Here is a 15,812-nt window from a genome sequence, read left to right as displayed (position 1 = left end):
CCTTCCAAGTTTATTGAGTATTTCCTTGCTTTGTTTTCTCCCCAAGTACATTGCTTCATATGTTTCCGTATTGGATTCCATTTACCACCCCTCTGCCCACTAAACCAAACCATTGATATTCTACAAACAAGTTATTCTTTTCACTATCAACTACACAACCAATTTTTGTGTCATCTGCAAATTTCCCAATCATGTCACCCACCTTTTAATTCCAAATCATTAATTTGTACAACAAGATGTAAGGACTTCAGCACTATGGAACACCACTGGAAACCACTTCACTTGTAAAAATATCCACTGACCCTGTTTCCTGTCACTGAGCTAATTTTGGATCCAACTCTCCTCATTCCCCTGTATCCCATGAGCTTTTGCTCTCCTGACCTGTCTGCCACATGGGACCTTGTTAAAAGCCTTACATGTTGATGACCTCTATGGGTGGCATGGTAGCACAGTGGTTAGCACTGCTGCCTCACAGCTACAGGGTCCCGGGTTCGATTCCCGGCTTGGGTCACTGTCTGTGCGGAGTCTGCAAGTTCTCCCCGTGTCTGCGTGGGTTTCCTCCGGGCGCTCTGGTTTCCTCCCACAAGTCCTGAAAGACGTGCTGTTAGGTGAATTGGACATTCTGAATTCTCCCTTTGTGACCCGAACAGGTGCTGGAATGTGGCGACTAGGGGCTTTTCACAGTAACTTCATTGCAGTGTTAATGTAAGCCTACTTGTGACAATAAAGATTATTATTATTATTATAAAGACTTGGGATTGGACCCTGGACCTTCCTTGTCTCCATGGGCCACAGCACATAGAGTATTCATTCACCAAACCACCGATAACAAGTTTGTTTCTTTTATTGTGACTCTGCGACGTTTCCTCTGCGTGATATGTATGTTAAACTTGTTTGATATTGTTACGACTCCCTGGGCTAGTGCGCTGTCAATTTCAGCCCCACTTGACCTGGAGTCACAACACAATTGAATTAACCAATAATTCTTAGAAAAGCCCTTGAATGCCCAATAATTACAGTTACCAGGTTTGTAAATTTAAACATTAATTTTGATTAATAACTATAATGCAATATACTGCTAATACAACTGGTTAACTTTTATCTAATTCCTAACCCCCCTCTTTAAATAAATATGTATATATTAATAATTAATCTCACACATGCAAGACAAACAGGGGAAAATAGTTTTTTTTTTAAATCATTTCCGGGATGTGGGCATCGCTGGTTAGGCCAGCATTTGCCCGTTCTTTGTTGCCCTTCAGAAGATGTTGATGAGTTGCGTTTTTGAGCCGCTGTGGTTCCTGAGTTGTAGGTATACCCACTGTGTTATGAGGGAGGGAGTTCCAGGATTTTGACCCAGCGACAGTGAAGGAATGACGATTATATTTCCAAGCCAGGGTGGTGAGTGACTTGGAGGGGAACCACCAGGTGATGGGGTTCCCAGGTATCTGTTGCTCTTGTCCTTCTAGATCCATGTTCTTCAAACTTTATTTCCCAGGACCCACTTTTGCCAATTGGCTAATCTTTGGGACCCACTTGATGGCCGGCACATACCTGATGGGCCGAAGGGACTCTTTCTGCGTTGTAAAACCATATGCCTCTATGAAAGTAGAGATATATTCAAAGTGCACAGGAGAGCCACGAGGTTGATGTCAATGTTTGAATTAGGAAACAAAACGAGGGGCAGCACGGTGGCGCAGTGGTTAGCACAGCTGCCTCTCCGTGTCGAGGTCCCAGGTTCGAACCCGGCTCTGGGTTGCTGTCCGTGTGGAGTTTGCACATTCTCCCCGTGTCTGCATGGGTTTCGCAGAAAGATGTGCAGGGTAGGTGGATTGAACACGCTAAATTGCCCCTTAATTGGAAAAAATTAATTTGGTACACTAAATTTATTATTTTTTTAAATGAAACATTTTTCTAGCCCCTTCAGAACTACATGAGTATGAAGTACAGCCACTGCTGTTATGCCAATTTATGCACCATAAGATCCCACGAACAGCAATGTGAAAAAGACCAGATAATCTGATTTTGTGACGTTGATTGAGGGATAAATGTTAGGACATCAGCGATAATTCTCTGCTCTTATTTAATGTAGTTCCATGGAATTTTTACATCCACATGAGAGGGTGGCTCAGTGGTTAGCACAGCTGCATCACTGCTCCAGGGACCCGGATTCAATTCCAGCCTCTGGTGACTGTCTGTCTGTGTGGAGTCTGCACGTTCTCCCTGTGTCTGCGTGGGTTTCCTCCAGGTGCTCCGGTTTCCTCCCACAGTCCAAAGATGTGCAGGTTAGGTGGATTGGCCGTGCTAAATTGCCCCTTAGTGTCCAAAAAGGTTAGGTGGGGTTACTGGGTTGCGGGGATGGGGTGGGAGGTGTGGGCTTAAGTTGGGTGCTCTTTCTAGGGGCAGGTGCAGACTCTATGGGCCGAATGGCCTCCTGCACTCTAAATTCTGAGAGACGCAGAGCCTCCATGTAACATGGCAACTGGAAAATGGCATTTCTAGCAGGGCAGCATCCATGCATTACTACACTGAGCCTAGATGTGGAGGTGAACCCACTTCTTCTGATGTAGAGATTAGAGCATTACCCACTGAGTCATGACTAACGCAGAGGAAAGACCGCAGAAATTTAGGGTTTAATGGCTCTTAATCTAAAAGATAATCTTGCAGGAGAAGATGCAGTATGCTAAATAAACAGTTGGGGAAGATGAATCCAGTACATCACTGTAAATGAAACTGAGTGTGACAAAGGCTTGCAGGTATAAACTCGGAAAAGCTGCTTTTGGGATTGATATCATTATTTTTTCATTTGCAAGGAAAGATTTTTTTTTTGGAGCGGGTGCAGACAAAGACAGCGAGTTTCCATAAAATTCTGAGGATTTTCCTTCATAGTTGTTGTGGAAGAGTGCAATTATGAATGTTCTGTGACAGGTTTAATCTGGTCCCTATTGTACAATTTAAATCTTTCAATACTTAATTCAAATTCAGTAAGTTTTTCTGCAGGTGAGGATCAACACCAAGAAAGAAAGAAGACAGTTTTCTCCATACCCTATTATCCCTCACATTTTGAATGGATGCGTAAAATCTCCAACCTGATGTTTGGCTTCCTAAAAGCTCCTTCCAACGAGATGACCGAGAGAGAGAGTGTAAGCGGAAGGCTTGCAGGGTGGGAGTCTGTGCTAGCATCTCTACAGGAATGGAACCGAGTGTCTTGGTGGGTGAATCTAAATGTGGATTGCAAATTTCAGTTCCGTGAAGAGTAGGGTTGATTGGTGACGACGTGATGGCCCGTTACTCGGCTTCAATCTTGCCCATGTGATGGTTCCAAATTACAACTAACCGTTTGGCTTACTGTTGGGATGTTTGTCAGCCGGCCAGTCCCCTCTGCTTCTCACTCCTGGGCCATGCATTCTCCTGTATCTCCACTCTGAAAATCCATTTTTGTGGAGCTTTTCTGTTTGTCATTCTGATCTTGCCATCCTGATCTTACCCAGTAGTTGGGATATGTTAATTTCAGGGTGTGCCGCGACCCTTTTTTACACCTGCCCACTACCCACCCGTGGGTCGTGACCTCACTTTGAAAAAGCCTGTTCAAGATGGTAGTGGTCATGGGTTTGGAAGGTGCTGTCTAAGGAACCTTGGCAAATCACTGCAGTGCATCTTGTAGATGGTACATACGGCTGCCACTGTTCATCGGTGGTTGAAGGTTTGAATGTTTGTGGATGGGGAGCAATCAAGCGGGGCTGTTTTGTCCTGGATGGTGTTGAGCTTCTTCAGTGTTGTTGGAGCTGCACTTATCCAGGCAAGTGGAGAGTATTCCATCACACTCCTGACTTGTACCTTGTTGATGGTGGACAGGCTTTGGGGAGTCAGGAGGTGAGTTACTCGCCGTAGGATTCCTAGCCTTTGACCTGTCTTGGTAGCCACAGTAATAATATGGCTAGTCCAGTTCAGTTTCTGATCAATGCTAACCCCCAGGATGTTGATTGTGGGGGATTCAGCGATGGTAATATCATTGAATGTCCAGGGGCGATGGTTAGATCCTCTCTTGTTGAAGATGGTCATTGCCTGGCACTGGTGTGGCGTGAATGTCAGTTGCCACTTGTCAGCCCCAAGCCTGGATATTGTCCAGATCTTGGTGCATTTGGACATGGACTGCTTCATTATCTGAGGAGTCGTGAATGGTGCTGAACATTGTGCAGTCAACCGCAAACATCCCCACTTCTGAGCTTATGATGAAGAAAGGTCATTGATAACGCAGCTGAAGATGGTTGGACCTGGGACACTACCCTGAGGAACTACTGCAGTGATGTCCTGGAGCTGAGAGCATTGACCTCCAACCACCGCAATCATCATTTGTGCCAGGTATGACTCCCAGCGGAGAGTTTTCCCCGATTCTCATTGAGTCCAGTTTAGCTCGAGGTCCTTGATACCACACTCGGTCAAACGCTACCTTGATGTCAAGAGCAGTCACTCTCGCTTCTGGCATTCAGCTCTTTTATCCAAGGCTGTAATGAGGTCAGGAGCTGAGTGACCCTGGCAGAACGCAAACTGAGCGTCAAAATAAAATAAATCAACACCAAGGGCCCTTGCAGTATCGTGACAGTTGACAATACTGACGGTCTCCTTGTATGCAACTTGGAACGTGAATTCAGACTTTTTTTTTTGCTTCACCCATGCACTACTTGGCCAGAATGGAAGAATTTGTTTGCAGGAGGAGATCCATGTTCTCACAACCGTTCTGACAGCCTCACCGCAATAGATATGTGTCCGGACATGAAAAAAACCAAACCGGTTCCATTAAGTTGTTACTCAGACAACAATGAGGTTTTGCTTTAGGCTCCAAGCTTGGAAATTGTTCTATAGTGTGGGTGTGTACTATGTAAATGGACAAGGGAACATTTGTTTTGTAAACCACTTCACCTAAAATTTATAATGAGAAACTCTCGTTCACACTTTCTTCATTGCATCCCTCAGATGGAACACCACTATTTCTGGCAGTTGTCTTGCAATATTTGAAAATGGGGGAAAAGGTGAGATATGACATCGCAATAGCGTACTCCTTTTCCAGGGTTGGGGAAGGGAGTGCCACTTGAGTGTTTAAGAAAAATAGAAACTTGGATATTATTTCCTCCCTACCCCCAGGGACATTGAGGCTTGTTGTACAACTACTACTGCTCCGGCTGAGATCCTCTGACTCCAGAGATTGATCATGGGACTTGGCTAATGTGTAAGACTTGGTCCCATGCTGACCACTAGCAAATCCAGGTTGCTCAGGGAAAAATGGGCAATCATAAGAATTAGACAATATCTTCCAATTGTGCCCGTGGAACAGCACATTTCATTCTTTGGTCATGGCATCATGTGGGTGCTGACCAGAAACGAGGCACACCATAGTAAAAAGGACACTGTCCCAGGCACGATGCAGGATACCATCAAGCTGTCTTCTGGTTTGTTCTGTGAGATTGGCCTTGGTGAGCCACATCCATGCTGGGGGATTGACTGTTGCTATAACCTGAAGCCTATGGGAAATGAGGGATCAGAACTCCGCTCTCGTTCCTATTGTTGTATCTGAAAAATCATCTCCTTTTATGGCATTTTTGCATATTTCAGTGCACGTTTGGGAGAGCAGCAACTAAGCTGGCCTACTGATACCATTCCTCCTGCTTTACATGTCCACAGATTGAGCCCGAAGGAGAATGCATTCAATAAATTGGTAGTAGTGAACTGTGGGGAAGGGTGGGAGAAAGGTACTTAATGCAATATGTTTTATTGAATTATCCATCCCTCGTGTGACACTTCAGAATTCATACACTAAAATGATTCCATCCACCAGGAGTGCCTTGTGATGTTATCAGCTTAAAATCCTCTCCCTTAGCACCACTCCAGTTTGAAGGACAGAAGCTTGAATCTATATTACTGAGCACCAGAAGAAGGGGTGTTACTTTATAATTGGGGTGATGTTCATCACAAAAGAGAAAAGAACAATACTGACCCCCCTCCCCCAAGACTAAAGGTATTGTGGGTGGGGTGGGGGATCAATTGTGACTGTCAAAAAATGAGAATAATTGATTTCTGTTGGATGAGGGGTATTAACAAATATGGACCCCAGATGAGTCGATGGAGTTGAGGTGCAGATCAGCAAGACACAGTAGTGAAGTAACTGCTGAATTTTCTACCTCTGCCACTGTTATAGTATTTGGCATCATATCCCATTTCTAAAATAGCCACTAGCATGATGGACCACATACAATATTGCTGAACGATTCAATCATAAACTAGTTCCGTGCACATTTGTCTAATTGTGAAGACATGGGCTTTGGGCATGTAGACCTCGCAGTAGCTCTGAGTAGCATTGTCCTAAAAATCCCTTGTGTTGCAAAAACCAGCTAATCTGGTTGTTAGAAGCTAGTGCTTGTTATACTGAGTTTATCTTATTCTTATCTAAATTCTCACTAATCCATGAACCAAGCTGAGCCCTGTCCAGTGTGTAGAGTCCATACACTTCTTTGTAACTCTCTACAGCATAAATAAACACAACCTCGTGCAAATAAAAATACAAATTACTGAAACTAATGAGGAGCAGCTGATCCAGATTAGCCAGTTCCACCAGTTCCCTATCTATTTGCAGTTTCAATGGAGATCTGAACCCAACAGTTTTGTATCTTCTTCAGCTCAGGATACCAGGGAGAGCAGTGTTATAACAATCTTCATGTATTACTTCCCCCAGTTATTAACCATCACCTGGCACAACTCCCTGAGCAAATGTGGGAAACTTCAATAAACTTTACAAAGCAGACACACAGGATAGGATCCTCTTGCTCAATAGTGCATTCGCAGCTCGTCCCATGGTAAACCCGGATTAAAATTGGGTGATAAATTCCATTCAAATTGTGGACGTCTCACCATTTAAATGTCAGTAACTGTCAGCAAAGGCATTCATATCTTCAGTAACTGGTAGGGAGCTGTTAATGAAAGCAATTAGAGGTTTAGGAAAAGGTAGGGAGCTGTTAATGAAAGCAATTAGAGGCTTAGGAAAACTGGAGACATGAACAAACTTCCTGGAATAATGTCCAAACAATACTGTTAACAGAAGTGAGGTGGAAGGCTGAAGGAAAGTATTTTTCCCTCCTTGTCCTCTGAAGGTGCTGACTTGCTGGAATACAGTTACACGGGTGGCTACTATTCTCTGGTACTCAACCTATATGACCATTTCTCATTTGTGAATTTAGGCAGGAAATGTTGATTGGCCATTTACCCAAGGTATACACCATGTACACATACTTTTCAACAAGGAAGTGGCAATCTGATTCTGAACTAGCTGATATTTACAGCACCTAATAATCTTTCTTGGCTGTATGCATTTGAGCCAAGAAGGCAATGTGGTCAAATAAGTGTGTACGTGTACAGGATTATATCAAACTTGATGCTTAATCCTTAAGCACTGATTTACAGCAGGTTTAGGAAGTCAGCTGGTTTAAATCTTGGTGTTTTTAATACTGATGCTCTGTGGAAGAACTCCAACTGTACAACTCTCTTGGATCTCTGTGCTGCTCCAACACTGGGAGAATGTGAAAAGTCCTTGGGGACAGTGGCCCGGGACCAGGATCAAACCCAGGTCCTCGGCATTGTGAGGCAGCAGTGCTAACCACTGCACCACCGTGCCTCCCTCCCAATTCCGGTCTCGTGTGCATTCCCAATTTCCACCATTTCACCTTCGGTACCATGCTTTCAGCTACATGGGCCCTAAGCTCTGGAACTCCCTCCCTAAACCTCTCCACACTCTTTTTAAGACTATCTTTAAAATCTATCTCTGATCAAGCTTTTGACCACCTGTCCTACCTGTGGCTCACTGTCAAATTTTAATAACATTCCTGCGAAGCACCGTGGGACATTGAAAGGGTAGCATTGATATGAGCTCCTTGAACTTTGAAATTATGAGCTCCTGCACCAAATTGGACAGAGCCTCACGCTGATAATTACATTGAAAATTGCATTGAAAATTTGCACACAATGCATCTTTGTGGTCATGTTGCTGCAGACTTCTTGTGCTGTTTGAAGATGAAAACAATGGAAAATTTAAGGAAGCATTTGAGACAAAGGTGAGTACCCCTTCAGGCTGGGAGGAGGTGCCCAGCCCCCCTTCCGAAATGGGGTTTGGTACGTTTCGGCGTGGCCGATTCGGTGTGGCCAGTTCGGCGTAGCCGATTCGACGGAGGAATTTTTCGGCGGAGGGACGTTTCAGCGTCAAATTAGTTATAGTCGCAAAATGTTTGTGCAGCCCATTTCTTGTATCTTTTCCTTCCAGCCGCCTCAGATATCGTGTTTGTGCACCAAACCGGGTCTCTTAAAGAAAGGCACCAACATTAAACTCTTAAAGAAAGCTGGTGTTACTGAAAGTATTGAAGCAGCTGCCCAGTGATCTACACTGCTGTCTGACTTAACACATTGTGTAAAGTCACAATATCTTCAGTAACACCGGCTGTATAAAGTCAGGCCCGGTTTGGTGCTCCGCGGGGGAGCTTATGGACCCCAACTGTCAGTTGTGTCAATTTCAGCGGCCGGCTCACTTTGATCCGGAGAGGGAAGCTGCTCTCACTGAAACAATCAGCAGCCGCTGAAATTGACACTGCCGGCTGCTCTCTCCCTCCAATCAGAAACATTAAAACTTAAAAGTTGGATTGGAGAGAGAGAGCAGCCGGCAGTGTCAATTTCAGCGGCTGCTGATTGTTTCAGTGAGAGAGCAGCTTCCCTCTCCGGCCGCTGAAATTGACACTGTTTTAATTAGATCCACGATGGGGGTTTTAAATTTATTTAAAAAGCTATGCTAGCGCTTCCCATTGAGAGTCTACGGGGGTCTGACCTCTCCCCCCGCCCCCCGTAGACTCTCAATGAAAAACGCTACTGTATAACTAATTTGACGTCCCTCCGCCGAAAAACTCCTCCGCCGAATTGGCCACGCCGAAACGTCCCATTCCAATCGGCTACGCCGAACTGGCCCCGCCGAATCAGCCACGCCGAACTGGCCACGCCGAAACGTCCCATCCCCTCCGAAATGCACCATTTTTCTGACAAGAAGATTGATGGACATCTGGACTATGGCACCTTTACGTCATTAGGAGAAGGATCCAACTATTTCATCTCATTCAATCTCCTTTTTTCTAATTGACAAACCTAAGTGAGGTGCCATGGATAAATAGTTCTGCTCCTTTCTGAACTGTAACAACCAGTAAGTAAAATCATTACAATTGACAAGTATTCAGAAAAGAAGCTGGAGGTGAACTGGCTGTTTGCCTGTTTATTTCCGTCTGCCCCAGTGCCAGTCAAGTACTCCACCCAATGGCCAATTCTCTCCTATGGCCCTGGACAATGAATATTAATGAAGCAAAGCCCTGGGGGGCTGAATCAAGTCCTCTTCTCATGCAATGTTCACACATGGATGCTTTCTAGTTGGGGGTCATTGGACAGCAGGAGCTTCCCCTAATCCAAGGATGTTGAGGTTTATTGTAGTAATTCGAGGATGTGAATAAAGAAAAATAGCTTGCTTTTATATGATGTCTTTCACAACCTCAAGATATTCCAAAACGCTTTGCTGTTAATGAAGAAGTATTGTAATGTAGGAAAAGTAGCAGGTGATCTGCGCACAGCAAGCTCTCACACAGCAATGTGACAATGACCAGATAATCTGTTTTAATGATGTTGTTTGAGGGATAAATATTGGCGAGGACACCAGAGATAACTCCCCTGCTCTTCTAAATAGTGTCATAGGATCTTTTATACCCACCCAAGCAGGCAGACAGGTCCTTGGTTTAATGTCTCATCTGAAATACGTGCCTTGAACAGTGCTCCAGTCCCTTGACATTGCACTGGAGTGTAAAGCTGCCATATAAGTGCAAAATTTGTTTTCTTTTTCGGCCTATATACCCGAGTACCACAGAGTGATTGACTGGAAGGAAAATCAACATTATGCTGCCCCTGTCCCATTATGGTGGCCTGTATTTGAAAGTACCGTTTAGACTAATTGTCAATGAAGTAAAGCTCATCAAAAGCCATGCTCATGCAGTCCATCCTGCAAGTAACATAAGAAACAAGTATTCCTAAAGAGACCCTGCGGTAATTGTGCCATCTTTGAGTGTTCACTGGATCAGTCTAGTATAAGGAAGAGCCAAAGCAAAGGCTTTCAAATTAGTACAGAAATATTGCACATAAGACTAACGGGCTCTGTTAAATACAACTCAACAGCCATAGCATGACCTGAACCCAATATACTAGGGAGCGACTCTCAATAGGACACTGTTTTTCCAGGAACACAAGAAATGGGCAGCGACTCTATCCTTCCAGGAACATGTTAAGAAAACAGCAACAAAGGTCAAAACCAGAAATAATCCACTGCCCAAACTTTCTGGACCTACGTGGGGCGCTGCTGCTGCCACAACACTCTACACCTCTGCACTTGTCGGTCCTATCATACGCCACAGCAGAGTGTTGTGCCCATGTTTGGCAAGGGTCATCACAGTCACATATTGTTAATACTCCATTGAATACAGCGATGTTCATCATAACTGGAACTCTGTATTCAACATTCTCTCCTGGCTTCCTGTCCTCACCAATATCACTTCCCCACACATCTGCCAACTGACAAAAATCCCATCCTCACTGCACCTCGCTTACCCACTCCACGATGACCTGTCCAACCCACCTACTGCCCACCTTCCATCTCAGCACCCCATATGGAGAACCCTTCCTGAGCAAGATCTACCAACAAATATACTTTGGATCAAAGAATGGGAAACACGAGAGGTCACTTGCCAGTTCTCATGACAAATTTTGTTTGTTGAATAGTAGACTTTTGACATCTTTAAAAAAAATAAATTTAGAGTACCCAATTCTTTTGTTTCCAATTAAGGGGCAATTTAGCGTGGCCGATCCTGCACATCTTTGGGTTGTGGGGGTGAAACCCACGCAGACACGGGGAGAATGTGCAAACTCCACGTGAACACCCAGGGCCGGGATCGAACCCGGGTCCTCGGCGCCGTGAGGCAGCAGTGCTAACTACTAAGCCACCGTGCTGCCCGCCTTTTGACATCAATAAAGACATGAAGGAAATCAATAGGACATGAAAGAAACCGAAACTATACATTAAACTTCATTTTTTTGGTTGCTATTTTAAAATACACTTTTGCTGCACCAAAAGGTAGCTGCTACAGGTCACATGATTCATAGGATTGGCCATTTGTACTGGAGGCTTCCAACAGGATTTACAAGAATAAAGAGTGCCCCTCTCAGCCTTGTGGAATTTCACACCCCATTGTAAGGGTATTATAATTACAAGACGAAGGGTTCGGAGGGATTGAAACTCATTATTCCTGCAGCGATGTTAACATACCCATCACACGCCTGGCACTGTCCAGATCCATTTAATAAGGGGACAATGGACATCATTGCTCCCTGAAACAAGATGCTCAACACGGATGATGACCGAACCAAATGATTGAGATGTTATATAATAATAATAATCGCTTATTGTCACAAGTAGGCTTCAATGAAGTTCCTGTGAAAAGCCCCTAGTCACCACATTCCGGTGCCTGTTCGGGGAGGCTGGTACGGGAATTGAACCCGCGCTGCTGGCCTTGTTCCGTATTACAAGCCAGCTGTTTAGCCCACTGTGCTAAACCAGCCCCAGTGTAAGCCATAAAACAAAAGCCAGATCTAGATACCAGATGAACAAACCTTTTGAAATAATTGCAGAGGAAGATCACATGACTTGAATGACCATTTCGAAATCTCTATATTCCGTTGAAAACTGAGAAACCAGCAGTCTGCTGATTATCTCCAACCTAAAACTCAGTTTATCATTTGGCTTTGGGTATTTGCATTCACAAAATAAATAAATGGTCAGTTTTCAGAACCATCAGCTTTCAAATGTCAACACATTAGCTACAAGAAAGATGGCTCCAGATGAGATCTGATGAATTTGTAAGTTTTAACTTTTGGCCACAGATGAAATTGGAGGTGCACTTATGTCACTGAAGTATCTGTTGTGCGATTTACATTCCTGGTGTAAAGTTTCCCAGCCAGGTGATGGACTCCCTTTAAGGAAATATTCCTTTTTTAAGTTCATACTTCAGTAGAGCATCTTGTATGTAATATAATATGTAATTGGATACAGTATAAACCATCAGACAAGAATGATTTTCAGTAATATTGATCCCATACCAAAAACAATATATTGAACAGTGTCAATGTCTGGATATCTGGAAGCCATGTGATAAATGAGATCTGCGAGGGTATGGGTGACCTATAATAGTTGTTTTTGTGGAAGACACAAACACATCAATTGTGCATGATTCTGTTTCAGGGTGGCGATTGAAATGTGTTTTGAAATGAGTCCTGTGATCAGTTATGTTTTAGATATTTTTCTTTCCAGTTTGGTTAGTAAGCCTGGGGCAGTAAATCATTCCCAGACATTTCCTTGGTAAAACTTTATTCACTTAACATTTTAGAAATATGTGCCACTAGAGAAGGGCTCCTGTATGTTTGTCTCTTTCACTCCATCATTCAGCCCTCACTTTTAAAAAGGAAGCTAAAAAATAAGATTGAATTTAAGGACAGCACATCACCAAATTTGAAATAGTCAGAAGATGGGATAAATCAAGTTAGGTAGCATCCAATCTGGGCTTCAAAACCATGCAGACTCCGAAAGGTAAGGAAACTTGCCATACTGAGAGAATGAGGTAGAGTTGGAGAGATCCATCTCCTTTATTATTTTGCAAAAGAAGCTTTCATTTCCCTACATTCTCAAAGCTGTGCTGCAATGGTTTTGTCTCTTGGTTGCTTTGTTGACATCACAGAAAGAAACAGCATTTGCATCCACGTTGACTTAATTTGTTTTATTGCAAGTCATAGCTTTGCATCACTCATAGAATCATGGAAACATAAAGCACTTCCATTTGGTGAGTTGTGCGTGTGCTAGCTTTTTGAAAGAGCAGTCATGTTTTGTCCTACTCGCCTGCTTTTTGTCCATAACCCTGTTGGCTCCTTCCTTAAGCATCTTTCACTCAATTTAAAATTATTTATGGAATCAATTTCCACTACTCATTCAAGTGGAGCGTTGCAGATCCCGACAAGTCTCCTAATTTCTCCTCTAAATCTTTAGGCACTGTTTTTAAATCTTGTGACTGACTTGCTGCGAAATGCCCAGTTCCAGGGAACCATGGTACTGGCTGTGAGTGTACTGCACGATTTCCCTTTCCATGATAAATTGCTGCTTACAGGTGTTCTTAAGAAAGATATTTGAAAAGCTCTCTGTGACATATTGGAGCGTGCAGCCCAATGTCCAGCTGATCCTGTTCACCGAACAGAAGCAGAGTTCTACGATTATCTATCGGCGCTCCTGGTTGGATATCATCACAGCTATGTGGTGCAACCCTGGGAAAATGAGTACAACTTTCAGTAAAATGATTGGCGCTGGAGATCTCTTTGAATATGATAACATTTCACAGGCGCACTCATAAAGTGGTCCATGCTCTATGGGGGTGTAGTCCTTTTGTCTAGGATTCCTCATATTGTTCTTGCCCAGGTTACCAGAATGTTGCTTAGCAGATTAATGGGATTTCTCCAGGAACAACATTCCAGGACTGGCCAAGCTGCTCTTCGGTGATAGAGGCTGGGTGCTGCTCACTCATCCCATCTTCTGGGAATCCTATGGAAACCTGAAGAGAGTTTCAAAAAGAGTATCAATACATAAAATCAGGAATTTGATCTGACCTGAAACAAACAGATGTTAAGCAGTGGGGTTGTTCCTGTACAGTCTCAAATTTAAGGTTTGGTTCCTAGGAAATAAATACTGCTTCCAAGATTGAGATGAAAAAGCAGAAGCAAAGTACTGTTCAGTTATTCTTTTGATGTGTTGCATCTCCACATATAAACAAAACCGTCTGCTTGCACAGAACTGCTTGTGAGTAGCTCTAGATGTTTGCCAATGAAATATGAAACTTGGCATCTGTTGTGGTTCCAGGAAACTGGCTGCTAAAGACTGTACATTGGGATGACTCATGCTTGCAATGTTAACGAACCCTGTTCGTCCAAACCAAAAGGTGTTTTTAATTTTCTATTTTTCATAGAGGCCATTAGGCCCATTGTGCCTCTTCTGTCCTTGAACAAAGGGCACGGTTCTCTGATTGCGGGACAGAGTGTCCACGCTGTCGTGAACGCCGTCGCGTTTCACGACGGCGCGAAACGGGCACGGGCACTCGCGATTCTGTCCCCCACAGGAGGCCAGCACGGCGCTGGAGTGGTTCACGCTGCTCCAGCCTCACTTCCTGGCACACACTGGGGGCGCAGTAGTGACGAGTCAACACGCTGGCCCCGACGCAAAATAGCACGGGGATTCAGGGGTCAGACGTGCAATAAAGTAGGCCCGGGGTGGGGGGGGGGAAGAGAAAAAGGCCAGCCCACTGATAGGTGGGACCTGATTGCAGGCCGCCCCCCGACCCTTCGCGCAGAGTTCCCGCCGGCAGCGACCCAGTGTGGACAGTGCTGGCGGGACTCTGCTTTTTCCGCTCGGCCCATTTGGGCCGGAGAATCGGCGACCCCGCCACGTACAGCGGCCCGCGGCTGGCGCCGCGCTAAACACGGCGGTGCAAATGGTGCCAATTCTCCGCATCTCGAATCGCGTGCCAGTGTCGAGGCGGCGTGGCGCAGTTGCGACGATTCTCCAGCCCGGTGAGGGGCTTGGAGAATCACTCTCATGCAGTTAGTTCCACAGTCTTGCACTTTTATTTAACTTTTCAAGCCTGTATTAAATTTCCTTTCCTTTTCAAAGTTATTCTTGAATGTGCTTCATGGCAGCGTACTCCAGGATCATTATAACCCACTGCATGGAAAATAATTCTCCTCATCGCCCGTCTACAATTATCTGAATATCCTGATGATGACACTACTGCCATTCGGAACAGTACCCTCCGCCCCCCCAAATTATATATTTTTAAAAAAAAAATCATCTCCTTTCCATTTTGAGTTATTTTTCCGTTCCTTCTGCGGTGGGGTTTGGATCCCCTCATGTCTGTGAATACCCATCTGTTCTGAGTACTGAAGTAAAGGGACCATCTACAGCAAATTGTAGTCCAGCTGTTAATATTCTTTTGGTCACTCATAGCTTTGACAATCATCCTGGATTTTTCCTGCAGGCAACACGAGAGAAAATAAATCATAGGGGATTTTTTTTTAAAATTCTGGGTTGGAGGAAAGTTAACAATCCTTCAACAGGTTATCAAAAACTCTGCTGCACCATCCCAATCACAATGGTTCTGAGCATTTGGGGAAACCATACTGTGCTGCCAAATGATACTGAATGAATGCTAAGTTCCTTGGAATGAATTCTTCCATGTTAATGCTCAGTACATCTTGTTCAAGTCCTGACATTGGGAATTGCTTGCTAGAACATGAATTTGGTTTGCACAGTCATGCAGAGCTGAGTAAGCCAGTGGATATGTTCCAAGTAGCAGGAGTTGAGAATGTAATCTTTTTAGCCTGGATTTAATAATGGACTCCTTTTTTTTGTCATGCAAGCACTGTGGCTGCAGTAAAGGTAAACCATCCTTCCTAGTCCTTCTGGACCTGTCTGCAGCCTTTGACACAATGAACTGAATTCAGTGCTAGTCCTAATGGTGACCATGAAACCATTTGTCATGAAATACCCATCTGGTTCATTAATGTTCTTTCTTTGGGGAAAATCTGCCATCCTTATTGGTCTGGCCTACATGTGACTCCAGGCTCACAGAAATGTGATTATTAAATGTCCTCTGACATGACCA

At 44.2% G+C, this 15,812-nt stretch overlaps 1 protein-coding gene across 1 annotated transcript in view; it reads left to right on the top strand.

Annotated features, from left to right (window-relative positions):
• Nucleotides 1-15,812, top strand: part of LOC119958180 (extended synaptotagmin-1-like) — a 165,262-nt gene that overhangs the window by 15,767 nt on the left and 133,683 nt on the right.

This window comes from Scyliorhinus canicula, chromosome 28, assembly GCF_902713615.1.
Source record: "Scyliorhinus canicula chromosome 28, sScyCan1.1, whole genome shotgun sequence".
Lineage (NCBI taxonomy): Eukaryota > Metazoa > Chordata > Chondrichthyes > Carcharhiniformes > Scyliorhinidae > Scyliorhinus > Scyliorhinus canicula.
This window is presented reverse-complemented; position numbering and strand designations above follow the sequence as displayed.